Here is a 15,966-nt window from a genome sequence, read left to right on the forward strand (position 1 = left end):
ACGCTATGATCCTGCAATCTTCAGTCAATTTCAACGCACGCACCGGATTTAGCAATTAAACCTTCACCGGTGCAGCGCGCGCTCGAGGGAAATCTACACGGTGTACCAGGACTTTCCTTTGGGACATCACTACTAGTAAGAATTTCATAAAATTCCTCAAATTGACTATAAATACTGGCATTTTGTGGACAGTATAACCCTTTTTGCTCCTCATGGTTTGGCAGATACTGTGATTCCCTGCACACTTAAGCAGTTTTCTTCGTCTCCTATTAGAATCACACTCACTATTTCTCCACGTGTACTTGCCTCACATTTCTGTCGTACTTTGACTGACCTGTTTACCATAATTCAGTGCCATGGCATCTGGATACGTGTGGAATCTCGCACCTCCCGAGACATTTTTAAGAGCAGGGGATGAGCCAGTTCTCAGATGGGAAGAGTGGAGAGATTATTTTTTAAACTACATTTCCACACTGGAAGAAGATGACGAAGTTAAACCTGAAAGGAAGTATAAGTTACTCATGCATTCATTGGGGGCCGGTGGCATAAAAGTGTATAATGCTATAAACAAAAAGATTAGGGCCGAAAATGAGGGCGACGTTTTCAGCAATGCCATTGACGACCTCAATACGTACTATAAACCCAGAGTATGCGTTGGTGTGGACCGCTACAAATTTTTCCACAGAAAACAAGGTGACAATGAATCTATTGACGACTACGTGTCTGCATTGAAAAACCTGGCATTGAATTGTCGTTTCGGAGATCTGCATGATGAACTTATACGTGATCAGATAGTAATGCAAGGATCTAATTCCAACATACAAGATAATCTGTGGGCTAAAGGAGAGTATCCATTGCAGAACATAATTGATATAGCCAGAAAGGCAGAACTTACAGGGCGTTGCGCCAAGGCGGTTCTGGCGGAAACGAAAGAGAAAAATAAAGGTGATGTCGTGGGAAAAGTGATTGAGAAAAAGAACTATAACAAAACCCATGTAAATCAAAAAAACTATAGAAAAGTGTACAAGAAAAATGAAACCAAAACAGAATTTCATTGTTATCGATGTTTGAGCCCATCTCACTTGGCTAATGATCCCAAATGTCCAGCCAAAGAAATTAAATGCATGCATTGCGGGGTTAAAGGGCATTATGTTAAAGCTTGCAACAAAAGAAAACCGCAGAAAATTAAAATGATTGAGTACAGTGAGAACTCAAGTGAAAATGAAGATGACTATGATGACGTTAACATGTACGTACTAAACATTGATGAAGAAAAGGGCGAGAACGTCAATGTAATAAATACCACAGAAAAAATAACCAGAACAAGGAAACCAATTTGTCACATGACGAGTGGAGGAATAAATATTGACATTGTGGCAGATTCTGGGTCACCGTACACCATAGTCAACAAGCAAGTATGGAAGGATAAGTTCGAATCCAAACTAGGGAATGACCTAGAGAAACCAGATATAAAAATAAGGTCATTTACTGGAGAGCCTATTGAGGTATGTGGCTACAAGAGACTCAATTTCAAATATAAAAGTCGCGACTCTGACAGTAAACTGTATGTTTCTGAAGTTGGTCCATCTGTATTGGGGTGGATGGATCAGGGAAGTTTGGGAATCATCCTTGATCCAAGCAGAGAGGATCCCGTTCTAAGTCTTTTTGATGATGAGAACTACGCAGACTCCTTGCTCAAAAAATACCCAAAAGTATTTAGTGGGACTGTTGGAGAGCTTAAGGGATACCAACATAAAATACAACTTAAACCAGTTAACACACCCGTAATACATAAAGCAAGAAATATCCCTTTTGCAATCAGAGAGGAGGTGGAATCTCAATTGAATCAACTTCTAAATGAAGGAATTATTGAAAGAATCGATGCCTCTGAATGGGTCGCACCTTTGATTATTGCCAAACGAGCCAACGGAAAATTGAGGCTTTGCGTCGATCTAAGAGACCTCAATCAGAACATTGTCGTAGAACAATACCCACTTCCAAAAATAAACGAAATGTTAGCTGCAACCAAGGGTATAAAATGGTTTTCAACTGTGGACTTGAAGTCCGCATACCACCAAGTGCCTCTACATCGTGACAGCAGGTCACTGACAACTTTCATAACTCCACATGGTTGTTTCAGGTTCACCCGAGTACCATTTGGCTTGGCCTCAGCTGCAGCTATGTTTCAAAGACTTATGAACCATGTCTTCAAGGGAGTTACAGGTATTTTACTATTTCAGGATGATATCCTGATTATGGGGAAGACCAAGGAAGAACACGATGTAAGAGTTGAGCAAGTCCTCGGAATCCTGGAAAGTAAAGGCCTTACCGCAGAACATGCCAAGTGCAAATTTGCATGTAAATCTGTAAATTACCTGGGCCACAAGATAACAGGTGAAGGTATTAGCCCAAAACTGGAATTGTTACAAGCAATTAAGGATTCCCCTGTTCCATCCAACAAGGATGAAGTAAGATCGTTCTTAGGACTGGTGGAGTTTTACTCCAAATTTATCAAAAATTTTGCATTGAAAACTTACGATCTTAGACAACAGCTCAAAACAAAGAACAAATTCGAATGGAACAAGGACTGTGAAACAGCTTTTCAAAACCTTAAAAACGACATGTGCACGGCGTTACCATTGCAAGGATATGATTCAACCTTGCAAAACTATTTGACAACTGATGCCAGTAACAAAGGTATTGGTGCGGTCCTAACCCAAAAAGACTCCAAGGGCAATGAGAACACTGTGGCTTTCGCTTCGCGATCACTAACTCCAGCGGAGGAAAAGTATTCCGTGATAGAACGCGAAGCACTTGCGTGTGTATGGGCATTGGAGCATTTCCGGCAGTACATCTGGGGAAGGATGGTCCACCTCTGCACTGACCACAAACCACTAGTCAAAGTGCTAACAACCAAAGGATTATACACTGCATCCTCAAGGTTGGCGAGGATGTCTGTACGCTTGTTTGACTTTGTATACAAGGTACATTACATACCAGGTGTGAAGAATGTCGTGGCTGACTATCTCAGCAGAATGCCTTTGAAGAACAGGGAGCAGACTGATGAGGAAAATGATGAAATGTGCATTGCTAAAATTTTTGATGAGGACAGCAGGTTAGAGAAAGAGGAATGGTTCGCCGAACAAGAAAAAGATGACACCATCGTTCAAGTGATGGAAAAAATTAATAAGGGATGGCCAGCAAAGAATAGGCTACAAGAAAAACTTAAACATTTTTGGGAAGTCAAGAATGAATTGTGCCAGGAGGATGGATTTTTGATCAGAAGTGGAAGATTCATACCACCTGAGTCATTACGCACCAAAATTCTTAACATATGCCATGAAGGGCATCTAGGTATTGCCAAGACTAAGAGCAGGGTGAAAAACATGTACTGGTGGCCGGGCGTGAGCAGAGACGTTGAAAGAGCAATCAGAGAATGCAAATTATGCATGGATGCAGACAAATCTCAAGTCACATTCAGACCACCATTACAACCCATTGCCTCACCCACTATGCCGTGGGAAAAAATAGGGATTGATGTGATGGGACCCATCACTGAAGCGCAGGAACAATGGTATGTGATAGTAATTAAAGATCACTTCAGCAAATGGCCTGAAGTAAAAATAACCAGCAAGCCAGACACACACAACATTGTGAAATTTATGGATGAGACATTTTCCAGGGAAGGTCTACCCAAGCAAATTATTAGTGACAATGGGGCACAATTCATGTCTCACATTTTTCAAAATTATATACAAAAACACAATATAAAACATAAAACCACATCTGTGTATCACCCCGCTACCAATGGTGCAGTCGAAAGATTTAATAGAGTGTTGAAGGGCACTATCAAATTGGCAGCGAACAATAATCTCGACTGGAAACAAGAAGTGTTGAAAACTGTGTGGGCTTACCGCATTACACCTAGTGACACCACGGGTCATAGCCCATTTGAACTTATGCGCGGTAGAACTCCGTTATCAAAAGACAATGTGGGGTGGATAAATGCAGCCAAAAGAGTGGAGTGGTCAGCCAGTGCAATCCAAGAGAGACTTAGGCAAGCCCAGCACAAAACAAAAGATTACTATGACAAAAAACACGGATGCAAGGAGGTAGAAATCAAAGTGGGAGATCTTGTCAAGGTGAAAAGGAGTGGTCACGTGGGGAAAACGCAGAATAGATATACCCCTCCTTTGACGGTAAAGAACGTTTATGGTAACTCAGCACGTTTGAGCGACGGAAGAGTGTGGCATTTCTCAGCACTGTCGGCATACAAGTATCCAGCAAACCCTGAAGCTGAATCCAAGAAGGATACCGGTCCAAAAAGCTACGGGGATGATCAAGAGACAGCTGCCAAAGACAACAAGACATCCATAGACTTTTCGGACTACGAGTCTGACTATGAGTTCCCTACTACACCCATGAACGTGGGAAGAAGTGACACTAGAACCACCATAGATCCATCAATGACAATAAACGACACTCAGGCTGTTAAGGGAAACCGGCGCAAGTTGCCACCCACACCGCTTGAAGGAAGTTCACCACAAGTCCGCAGAACACGTGCAGGAAGGTTGTTGGGAGCACCGATGAAGCTCAAGGACTTTGTTTGTGAATGAACCTCACCTTATCGGACACCTGTTAACCCCTCCACAGCTTTCAGACTTTCTACGTTGATTGCAAAGGGGGAAGATGTGTTACGTTCCTTTTATGTCCCTCTTGGGACACCGTTCTAGTTTGCCTCCCCTGTGTCCCTGCGCGGACACCATACCTGTGAGGTCATCAGCTGTCCAACTGTTCGCCAGAGTTGACAGCTGATCGCCGATCCAGCAAGTCGTTATTCGCTCCTCCCCTGTCGGAGCATGTGTTGGTATTTGTGAATAAAGGAATCTTTCTACTTCATTCAGCCTTTATCTTCTTAACAGGTGGGCGACAAAGAGGTCACCAGGAGGGTGGGGGAAGGCTAAATAGCCTCCCCCTCACCCCAGGGCCAGAAAGTGACACGCATTGCGCGTCACTTCCGGCCAGCCCGAGGAGGGGGGCTCCGGTCTGCGTCCCCGCCCGCCCCCAGTGGGAGGGGGTGTGGAGGGGTGCCCCGGGGGCACTAAGGCGCCAACTGCCAATTGGCCCCCTGTGGGGGCCGCGATCAGCAGCATTCCCGTCGGCAGTTGGCCACGCCCCCCAAAATTAATTATTTATTTAATTTCCACTCGTCAAAATCCCCCCACCCACCCGGCCCCACCGCTCTTACCTGTGCGTGCCGCGGCTGGTGCTAGTAGAAGTGGGTGGCTGCCTCCTAAGAGAAATGTTGGAGGACTGCACTACTTTTGTTTGCAACTTAATGCACTTGGTCACACCAAAACTTCTGCTCCCCAACCTTACATGGCTGTACTTTTGAGCTGCCTATTTCGCCAGAGATTAAATGATTCATGCTGCAGCGCCTGCTGGTACGCACCTTTCTTTCTCACTCTGACCCAAAATCATTGCCACCTGCCAATGCTTGTTATATATTTTTTCTCTTCTAAAGCAAGTAAAGGTACATTTCCAGTTCCAGCGGGATGAAAACAACTACCCATCGCGATCGGACCGCAGAGACCATCATACACATTCCTTGCCGGGATGCTCCAGATATCACAGCAATGACACCGTTACAATTCTAGACCTTTGCATTCAGAAGCTGTCATATCTTGCCTTGAAAGAGCCCTTGGCCCACTGGCCATTTGGGTGAAACACGTGTCACTGTTTCTGTGTTCACTTGCATCTGAATAAAGAAGAAAATACTATAAAACACAGTATTCTACTTCCTGTACCAACAACGCCTACCCAGAATTTGGGATTCTCTTACCCTAAGATATTACGTACTTACCTCTGGCACAAACCTATCACATTTCTGGAATATTTACTCATCACAGTGCAGTCATAATTTCTTGGTCAAGTTATATCACCAACATCTGGTATACAACTACCCTATGAAACGAAATAACAGTACCAATAATGCGGTTATTGGATGTCGATATGAAATCAGTGACATTGTTTTCCTGTTCTACGTCTTCATTGAACAACTCATTGCATTGTGGGAGTTGGAGTCCAATATTTCCTCAATTGGATAAAATTAACAGATTACAGGATTGTGTAGAGTGAAACCATCTGGTGACTATTTTATTTATACATTGACACATGCTAAAAGTAAATGGGATAGTCAAATAGAGCAGACCTTAGGTGTATATTCTGGTCTTTATATAACATATTCAGCGGACTCCTCATAGTTGCGGGACTTTGCTAAATATAATTTTTGCCAATATGAGCTTTGCTAAATATGATATGCTAAATATAAAAACTGATCAGAGACCCTAGTTGTCGGCATATTGTATATGTTTCATTTTTGTTTAACTAGTGGCAAGAAACACTCTTCACATAGCCTCAGATCCTGTCCCCATTTCCCACCCGCCCAACCTGGACCATGAAAGTGCTTGGCTGTGTTCTTCGTAAGTGCCCTTTCACAGCCTAGGCCTTTTTAGCAAATGTAAGAAAAAACTGGGCTGGAAAATGCGCGTTTTACCGATTTTTTCTAAACTTTCTTGAGCAGAGCACTCTCCAAACACCTCTTGAGGAAGGAGGGCCCCTTTGCCCCCCCCCCCACAATAGGCTGAAGCCCACGGGAGCAGCTACCATTGCTGTAACAGGTGCCTGGCACCGGGGCCCAGGCCCCTGAGGGGCCCACCGAACCTTGATCATTTCTGTAATTTGCTGTCCCAATGACAGCCAAAGGGGCCCTTTCCCCTGCTTGCCCCGGGGCCCCTGGCATCCAAGCTACTGCTATATTGTCCACGTGGGCCCAGGCTTTCGGGGAAGTGTGTAGCTGCCTCCTAAGAACAAGTTTGGGGATTTGCACTTATGTTTTTTGAACAAACTAAGCACAGCTCAGGCGCTGTAATTCGCATCTCCCGGTTCCAGCGTTGTATGTTATGTTGGTTCATGACATTGGACTCGTGTTCTTCCCGTTCTTCCTCAGTGTCGAATCGTACGCGACGCCTCTGACTGTGTGACCCAACTCTCCCGTGACAGAGGATGTAAACCTGTTATCTAAAACTCGAACAGTGATAGGTTTGTGGTCTTCTAGTCCTGAAGTTTCTCTTTCTATATAGTCCGCTTCCTTCCTTCCTCTGCCCGTGATGTGCTGCGGGAGTTCGTGTTTATTGCCCTTTGAACAGCAGCAACATGCAATGGTCTCTCATTTTAGAACCGCATCCGACACACTGAACAGGTGCAATCATGGTGTGTCAGGACTTCCCAAAAATGGTGGCAGAGTTGTGTCTGATATGATTGTGTACGGACGTGGGAACAGGCTAATGGAAGAGAAGGCGAAATACCAGCGCTTCAACGTATATGAACCACAGAGAGCAGGGGGCAATATTGAGGCTATTGGAGCGTCAATACAAGTTAACGTCAGAGCCCAAGTAGCTCGCCGTGATCGTATAGTGGTTAGTACTCTGCGTTGTGGCCGCAGCAACCTCGGTTCGACTCCGAGTCACGGCATTGCGGGTGGCAATGTCACGGCAGTTGGGCGATGTTTTTATTTATACATTTGGAATATGGCAATAAATTGCTGATTTTAATAGTCTTTATCACCTAGTCTCGCAATCTCCAACCGGTGAACGATCACGTTTTACAAATAGAAGTCGTTCATAATACTTAGCTTTTTATACACTGTTATATACCATCGTTTATTCTTGTGCAAAACAGAAAAAAAAACGTTTTTCGATTTTTTTTATCGGACGCAGGAAAATTCGGTTGCTTTAAAGTACGTTTTCTGCAATGTTGCTTTATTATTGGTTTCCGATGAGCTCGGCCAAAGCTGAACGTATAATAAGGATTACAGGAATTGTATGCGATTGTGCAGGCAGAGGCTATTTTTTTAATAATTATACATTTTGCACATAATTCCGCATTCTGCTGCTTAACTTGCAGATTTTAACCCCCACAAATTGTTTCCTGCTCAACAGGTTCCAAAGTTACTAAAAATCCAACAAGGCTTGTTGCCCTGCCGTGGAAGGCCCATTGCAAAGATTGACTTTCTGTTCCCTATTGCTATATTTGTGATTTAAGCTGGTACTAATGAGGTGCAACCAACGCCCAGACAGTGTAAACAAGAATAAAAATGATCAAATAATGTATTATCATAAGTATATATTTTGAGGCGGTGGATGGATGCTGAGCAGGGGCGCTCCTCCGTTAGAGCGGAGAAATGTCACCCGCCAAGTAAAATGACCCTAAAAGCCCATACTATATGAAAAATAAAATGGTAATCATGTTCATTTATTACCATTCTATTTTTCATGCCCCCGTCCCGAACCGAGGGTCAGGACGGAGCGGGGCTTGCACAGTGACGGCAGCAGGGAGGAGGGGGGACTGCTTGAGCACTTTTCAAAGTGCGCATGTCCCTTTGGCCGGTCGCCTTGGGAAGGCCAGCCAGACATGCGCACTTTGAAAGCTCTAACACAGCTGTCTTAAGACTGCTGAGTTAGAGCAAGCGCAGGGCTCCCGTGTCCTCGGGAGCAGTGAGAGAGGCTGCTCCCCCCTATCCTAGCACCTCTCTCACGCTGGTGAGAGAGTACCACGGTTGGTTAATGCAGTTGGCTGGGGCCAGTCTGGACATCGGACTGCAGCAGGAGTAGGACATGCTGCGAGGAGGATGCTGTGTCGTCCGTGTAAGGTAAGTGGATTTTATTTTTTATTATTTGCGCGATAGTGCACTACCCACCACCCATTTGCCCACCCACCACTCCCCTTAAATGCCAGCCGCTACAGATGCTGGCTGAGTCCCAGCTGAAGCCAGATCTAATTCTGGCATAGGCACTAGGTTTATTGCCTTGAGGTTAAGTAATCTGGTGAGTCAGGGGAACTTGTTAAACGTAAACCTGTATATTATACCTGCAGTCATCATAGTAAGGGCCATTTTAGATATGAATATACCCCAGTCTGCTGCATGTGATCTCTGCCTCCTCTCATGGATGGATAATTGGCTCGTGTGTGTTAACTCTTGTCTGTTCAAAGCACATAACAAGCAATGGCAAAGCCAATTGTTTTCGCCTCTGCAATATCTATTGAGTTTGTCAAAGTTTTTTTACATGTTCCACAACATGGCTTGAAGAAAAAAAATGAAAGCTACATGACGTGGCCAGCACTGACACGGGTAGAAGGTGGGGGTGAAGAAGAGGAGCTGCAGGAGCTTGCAGTGGAGGGATACTGGTCACCGAAAGCAGTACTTGGTCTTGGCTCCATGGCAGGATGAAGCCTCGAAGCCAAGGAGGAAAACGGATGTGAGGTGTAGGAGCTGACCAATAGGAAGCAAGGAAATGAGAGTGCCGTGGGAGCCAGCTGATGGTAAGCAAATAAAAGTAATGGGCAGGCTCTAAGCTCTTTTAAGTTTTTTTTTTTAACACAAGAAATTTCCCAAGCACATCTCAAGCGTTGCACAGTCGAAATATAAGAACACTTTACCTGCTGAGTGTCACCGTTGTCATTCGTAAGCAGTGAATGTGCCATCCAGTGTGGGGTACCAAAACAGTTCTCTATTCCCTGCCCTGCATCTCTACCAGCCATCAGCAATCGGCATTCTAGAATGGTGCAACGTTTGATGACTTCGGATAGGGCTTGAAATTATCGTGACATCATTCACCACAGGTCCCCTCTGAACCATTGTTGTGTTATGCAGCTTAGGATCTTTCTTTCTGTTGGGATTGTGTACAGCTTTAATGCTTTACATATAATGTGTCAGCGAGTGCAACAGGCGAGCATCATCTGACTGTGCACTCTGATGTGCACATGTGGCATGAAGAATTGCTGGTTCACATGTAAAACTTCATATAATACTGTGAGTTTCCTGTCTGCTCTCTTCATATAAAGCATGGTGCAGCATTATATATGTGGGCTCTGCTGTTTTTAGCTTCATGCTTGGTCCAGGTCTGAGCACAGAAAATATATACCAATCTCTAAATGTATGCAGTAATCGTGTATTGTACCCAAATTTACTTATCCTCAGCCGTAGATTCTATCAAAGCATTGGTGGTTCAGTGGTAGAATTCTCGCCTGCCACGCGGGAGGCCCGGGTTCGATTCCCGGCCAATGCAGATATTTATTTTCAAACATTTTTGTATGAATATTTATTTTTAATTAGCGAGCATTATGAATTGCCTTACAATTTTAATATTAATGCGAACTATATATTTAGACTTGCTGTTTCTTAGAAAGATTTACTACTTGCATTCCATAATTCCATTAAAGTCGTTTTCGGAGCCATTTTCGAAAGGCCACACTTCATGCCACGTCCTGGAGTTTTTAATGTGAGTTTTTAAAGCACTCTGCAGTAAACTTGCTGATTTTTTAACTGCCTACGCCCCTTCTCTAACACGACTGTACCCGCTTTTGTAACCAACTCCTAAGGCTTTATGTAATTAAGTGACATTTCAGCAACAGTGCTCAGACACTTTACAGAGGACCCAAGGCACTGAGCTACCGAGAGATCACCTCGTCGTACGTGGATCATCTTGGGCCACACCGCCCTATCCCACCCCACTCATGATCACTGAATAAAACCCATCTATTTAGATGTCTGTCTGTGTATTTTACTCTCTGTCTATCTGTTTTCTATCTGTCCATCTACCCCTGCCCCGTTTCTCGATCTCTCCCTCTAACTCTCTGCCCGTCTTTTTCTCAGTCTCTTTGGCAACATCTCTATCTCTCGTTCATCCTGGCTCTCCCTGCTTCTCGTCACCAGGGGCGGCTGGTGACATTTGAAAGTGGTGGGGCGTAAAATGTGTGGTGGAGCGCAAAATCCCCTACGTCTGAAACCCTCTAGTCCAGGTCAGCCAGTGTCCATCCAAAAACACCGTACTTTTTAATTTCAGCCATTCCGTGCCTCACCCCAGTCTCCAAATTCTTACTTTAATATGTGCCCCGCAGTTATTGCTACCACCTCGCACTACACGCCCTGTAATCCATGCCCTCGCCCTCCCCTCCTCCCGCTGATGGAGATGCTCAGCATCTGCAGAAGAGAACTTGGGCATGCAGACTGCAACCTGGGGAGCCCACCAATCACCCCAGCGTGAGCAGCCTTCAGCGCGCGGCCTTGCATCAGCAGCAGGGACGGAAGCACCCAGGGGAGCGAGCCACGCACTGTGCATGCATCCGTCACTGTATACACTCTGTGCACTGACGGGAAACCAAGCCACCTGAGGGAAAGCCGCTGCACTCCGCATGCACTCGTCACTGTACACAAACAGGGCCCGGACCGGAAACCACGCGACCCGGGGAAACGACCCCTGAAATGTGCATGCAGCTGTCCGTCATGAATCCGTTAATGTACACACACGCACTGTGCACTGAGAGGAAACCAAGCGACCTCGGGGAATGCCCCTGCACTCTGCATACACCTGTCCGTCATGAATGCGTTAATGTACACCCCCACTGTGCACTGCCACTGACACCCTACACTTGACACGCACCCGTCTGAAGTACCGAGAGCTTCTTATCTCTATCTCAGCCTTCAGTTACAGCTCTTTAAACAGACGATCCTCCCTTCTGCGGCGAGGCCGCTGTCTCTCCAGCTCGCTCCCTGTGACCGGCTACCGGTGTTACAGGGGAATCTCCGTTAGTACGAATGAATTAATGACATGGTTCAAACAAAAGCAAAACAAAGACGCTCTGGCCTATCATGGAAAATGACCCACATACATAAGCATTGAAATGGGAACGGCTCCGAGATATAACTGCAGTGTCCACTGTCTAGGTCTGTGGAATTCGGTGGGGGTAGGCCCTCAAATCGGGTCGCCAGCGCTGCCTCTTTCTGTCCTCTCTAGTTGGATAATGTAAGGTCGGAGACTCGGAGTCAGCTCTCTTCCTAGGTATCCACAGTAACTTTTATCGCCCTCTCTCTCTAGCAGTCGCGGCTCGCAGGGGGGGGGTGGGGGGGGGGAGTCGCGGGGGGTGGGGAGTGTTAAAATACATTTTTTTTAAATCCTACCTTAGGTCCTCAGCACGTCCGCGCCACCTCGGCTCCGTCCGTTGGCGCCTACAGCCCCTCTTACCTGACCGCCTCTGCTCCTGGTCCGCGTTGGCGCCTCTTCAAACTGGATGGAAGTTGAACAGCACGTCGTCACGTCAGCACTGCAGTGGCAACCCCTCAGCCAATCCTGGCGCTGCTGAAGCGCCAGGATTGGCTGAGGGCACAGCCTACTCCTCGCCCGCCGCCTGCCCATTAGGAGACCGAGGGGCTCCTAATGGGCATGCGCAAATCCGTGAAAACACAAGTGCGCATGACTGGGCACGGGCTAAAAACTAGCTCACCATGCCCACTCATGCGCACTTGTGCTGCAGTGCTGCCTGGTCTGACAATGCTTGTCAGTCAACATGACGCCCGACCGCCCACGGTCCGACGTCATGCTGACTGACATGCATTGTCAGTTGAGTTCTCCCCACCCTCGGCGTCGCGAGAGAGCTACGTGCAGGTGCGTGGACGGGTGGGGGGGGGGGCTACGCCCCCACGCCCCAATGGACGCACCGCGCCTGCTCGTCACCTCTTACCTACCCTTTCTCTCTCTCTCGCCGTCGTTCTCTTTCACTCTCTGGGGCAGATTTACAAGCCCCTTGCGCCACTTTTGCGTCACTTTTAACATGGGAAAAGTGACGCAGAAGTGGCGCAAGGGGCTTGTAAATCTGCCCCTCTGTGTCCATATTTCTCTTGCTCTCCATGTAGTTTCTTCTTTCTTTCTCGCTTTTTTACCTCTCTGTCTTTCTTCCTCCCAATCTCGCTATTTCCCATCCTTTGCCTCTGTTTCCTCTGCCTTCTTGAGGTGACACTTATGACCCTCCCACTCTGAGGCTTAATAAACATCAGGATTTGTTCGTCTTGTTGATTGACGATTTACAAAACCCTATAAGAGGCAGCACAGACATCTGTGGAATTCATGGTTCTCCAGGAGCACCTCTAGTCTGCCACGACTCAGGCGGAAAATACAGAGGAGTACACAGGGTGGGAATGTTTAACGCCCAATTTTAAGTCTAGCGTGACAGCTTTCGATGTTTAGTAGATCTCATGTAACCCCCCAAAAAACAGCATTGGCATAGCCAATAGGCCTCGCCTTTGGAACCTTGTAAGTGTTTTGCCAGGCAGCAGCACATTTTGTGACAAGGCCGAGTGAATACAGCATGTCCGGAGACAACGCATGAGCTGCCTAGGCTCGATCTAAACAATCATCGGCAAAATAATACCTCTAGCTTGCTTTTTTTACCTATGGCAGACCTACTGGCTTTGCCAATGATGAGGCTCAAATAATGTACGTGTACAGATTGAGAAAAGGTACAGTAAGTACGGTGGAGCCAGGAAGCAGAATGAGTAAAGGAAGTACAGATCGTAGGGATCGTAGGGATCGTAGGGATATAGGGGCATATCATCAAGGACTGGCCATAATTATCGCTAAGCGCACTTAGCGCTAGGATAATTATCGCCGGCTAATGTGGATTTTTATCGCTGAGATAGCGTGCTATTAGCAACGCTTAGCTCAAAAGTGATACGAATCCTAGCGCTAACTGCCAAACGTGAGATTATCACTGGAAACCCAGCGATAATCTCACGAAGTTTGGCGTTAGCTTGATGATAGGGCAAGGCAAACTTAGCCATGATATCCACCTTACATAGGATATCATGGCTAAGTCAGTCTTGAAGCAGGCGTACGGAAAGTAGCGATAACAGGGGTCATGATAGGAGATGATAGGAGAAATGTCGCTTAGCGACATTTCTTCAGTCAGGGCAGGGCAGGAACGCCCACTTTGCATCTCTTTAGAGATGCAAAGCTGGGCGTTCAGAATTCAGGCGCTAATGCAAGGTTTCACGCGATAGCATGACCTTGCTGATTAGGCGATAAAATTATCGCCGCTTTTCGCCCGAAAACGGACGCAAAAGCAGCGATTATTTTTTTTCGCCTCGTTGCTGATATGCCCCTCATCGTCTAAAAAAGGTGTTAGCAAGTGTAGGTATGTGGAAGCATCCCTTGCACAGGCCTTCACAATGACCATCCTCTGCAGCTGGATAGGCTGCAAGTTGTCTTGGGTTGTGAAGTGGCCACTGACTGAGATCCTCTAAGAGCTTAAGGACATCTTGTTCATGCTCTTGAAGTGATAACTCCGACCGCTCTTCATTTCCGGGTGAAACCTGCAGATCTTTGGGTATGCGCCCTGGCTCAGCTGGGTCTTCCTAAGACAGACCGAACAAACTGATCCTTTGTTGATACATCCTCTCTCTCCTCCTCAGGTTGCTGTGTTGCTTCTCGGGATAAGGCACAGTGCCACAAAAAATGTCACTGACATTATGGAAAAGTTGTTCTGCCTGTGGCTGTGTTACTTATGGTGCTGACTTGTTTACAGCTGGTTGGTGGTTTAATGATGCTCACCTGAGGTGTAGGTGTGGCATAGATATTGTGAGGCTCGCTCACGGATAGGAAAGTGTGCGTTTTTGGATAGGTGTTTTTTCTGATAATTGTATGTATAGTGTGCATACATTGGCAGTGTGCCAATATGCGTGTGATTTTTTGTTTGTTCATGTGGCTAGCTACATGTACATATTTGTGGCCCAAGATACGTGCAATTTGCTTCCATTAAAAGTATTGTCCATTTGTGGGATTTTCCATTTCTTTTCTTTTTTTTTCCAATTCTCTTGTGAGTTTGTGGATGTTGTTATGGTGCAAACTCTGTGGGTATTGTTATGGTAAAAACTGTGGGTAGTGAACTTTTGCAGAGTCAATTCAAGGCCTGGACAAAGTAACAATTTCCCAAGGTCCCCGTGGAAAAGTAATCAGGACAGTCAGACGTCTCTCTCTCTCCTCACTCTGTCTCTTTCTCTGCCTCAACATTTCTGCCTACCTCTACCTTTAACTCACTTTTTCTCTACCTATGCCGGCCTCATGAGTGTCAAAATTTCCGGCTACCTCTCTCCCACAACAAGAAACAACTTTGCAAACTCCAGACAGTCCAGAATGCTGCAGCCAGACAGATCCTAGACATCCCTGTCACAACCACATCACCCAACACCTCAGTGATCTCCACGGGCTCCCCATCGAAAGAATAACCTTCAAGCTCCTCTCTCACGCATACAAGGTCCTGTACAACATCGGACCAGCATACCTGAAGAACCGCCTCTCCTTCCATGCACCCATGAGACTCCTCCGATCAGCGGACCTCTCTCTGGCCACCATTCCACGCATCTACAAGACCAGAACTGGAAGGAAGTCCTTCTCTTACTACGCAGCCAAAGCCTGGAACGACCTCCGCCTCCACCTCCGGCAAGTCCCTACACTGATACAGTTCAGGAAGGACCTCAAGACCAGGCTCTTTGGAGGACCACAGCACTCAGAGGAGCTGTCCCTCCTACCCCCTAGCGCCTTGAGACCCTCGCGGATGAGTAACTGCGCTTTACCAACCCTGATTGAGTGATTGATTGATTTACTTACTTTGATGTATTGTCAAGTTAAGAATATAAAGGGAATTATAGATTTATAATTCTTACCCCACTTCCATTTATCTTCCTGACACAGTGCTCCTTTTTGGGACGGAAATTTACTGCAGGCCAGTATTTCCGCCGTGATATGGGTAACATACACCTGCTGAAAGTTTAACCTATAATAAATATTGTTTGGCTTTAAGAGGGCTTGACTTCGTTCATAATGTGTAACAATTGTAAAGATGTTCCGAACTGAGGACCCCAAGTTTCGTCTGGCCTGGGTCCCTAAAAATCCTTAGGATGGCACTGAACTGTGGTATCATTTATAGTTCAGTGTTTCTACCTTCTTCGTGGTAATATTAATATCGGCCTCCATTGGTTTCTGCATTAATCCATTTGGTTCCTGTTGTGTGACTTACTTTAAGTCTATTCTGATGTAATTTAAGGTGTTATTTTCCTGTAGCACGTCATGAGTA

General features: G+C 46.0%; 2 non-coding genes across 2 annotated transcripts; both read left to right on the top strand.

The window, feature by feature from the left end:
• Positions 1 to 7,461: 7,461 nt before the first annotated feature.
• Positions 7,462 to 7,533, top strand: TRNAH-GUG (transfer RNA histidin (anticodon GUG)). Its single transcript has one exon. It is a non-coding gene; the product is annotated as a tRNA-His (tRNA).
• A 2,523-nt stretch (positions 7,534 to 10,056) lies between these two features.
• TRNAG-GCC (transfer RNA glycine (anticodon GCC)) lies at positions 10,057 to 10,127 on the top strand. Its single transcript has one exon. It is a non-coding gene; the product is annotated as a tRNA-Gly (tRNA).
• Positions 10,128 to 15,966: the final 5,839 nt, after the last annotated feature.

Source organism: Triturus cristatus, chromosome 12 (genome assembly GCF_964204655.1).
Source record: "Triturus cristatus chromosome 12, aTriCri1.1, whole genome shotgun sequence".
NCBI lineage: Eukaryota > Metazoa > Chordata > Amphibia > Caudata > Salamandridae > Triturus > Triturus cristatus.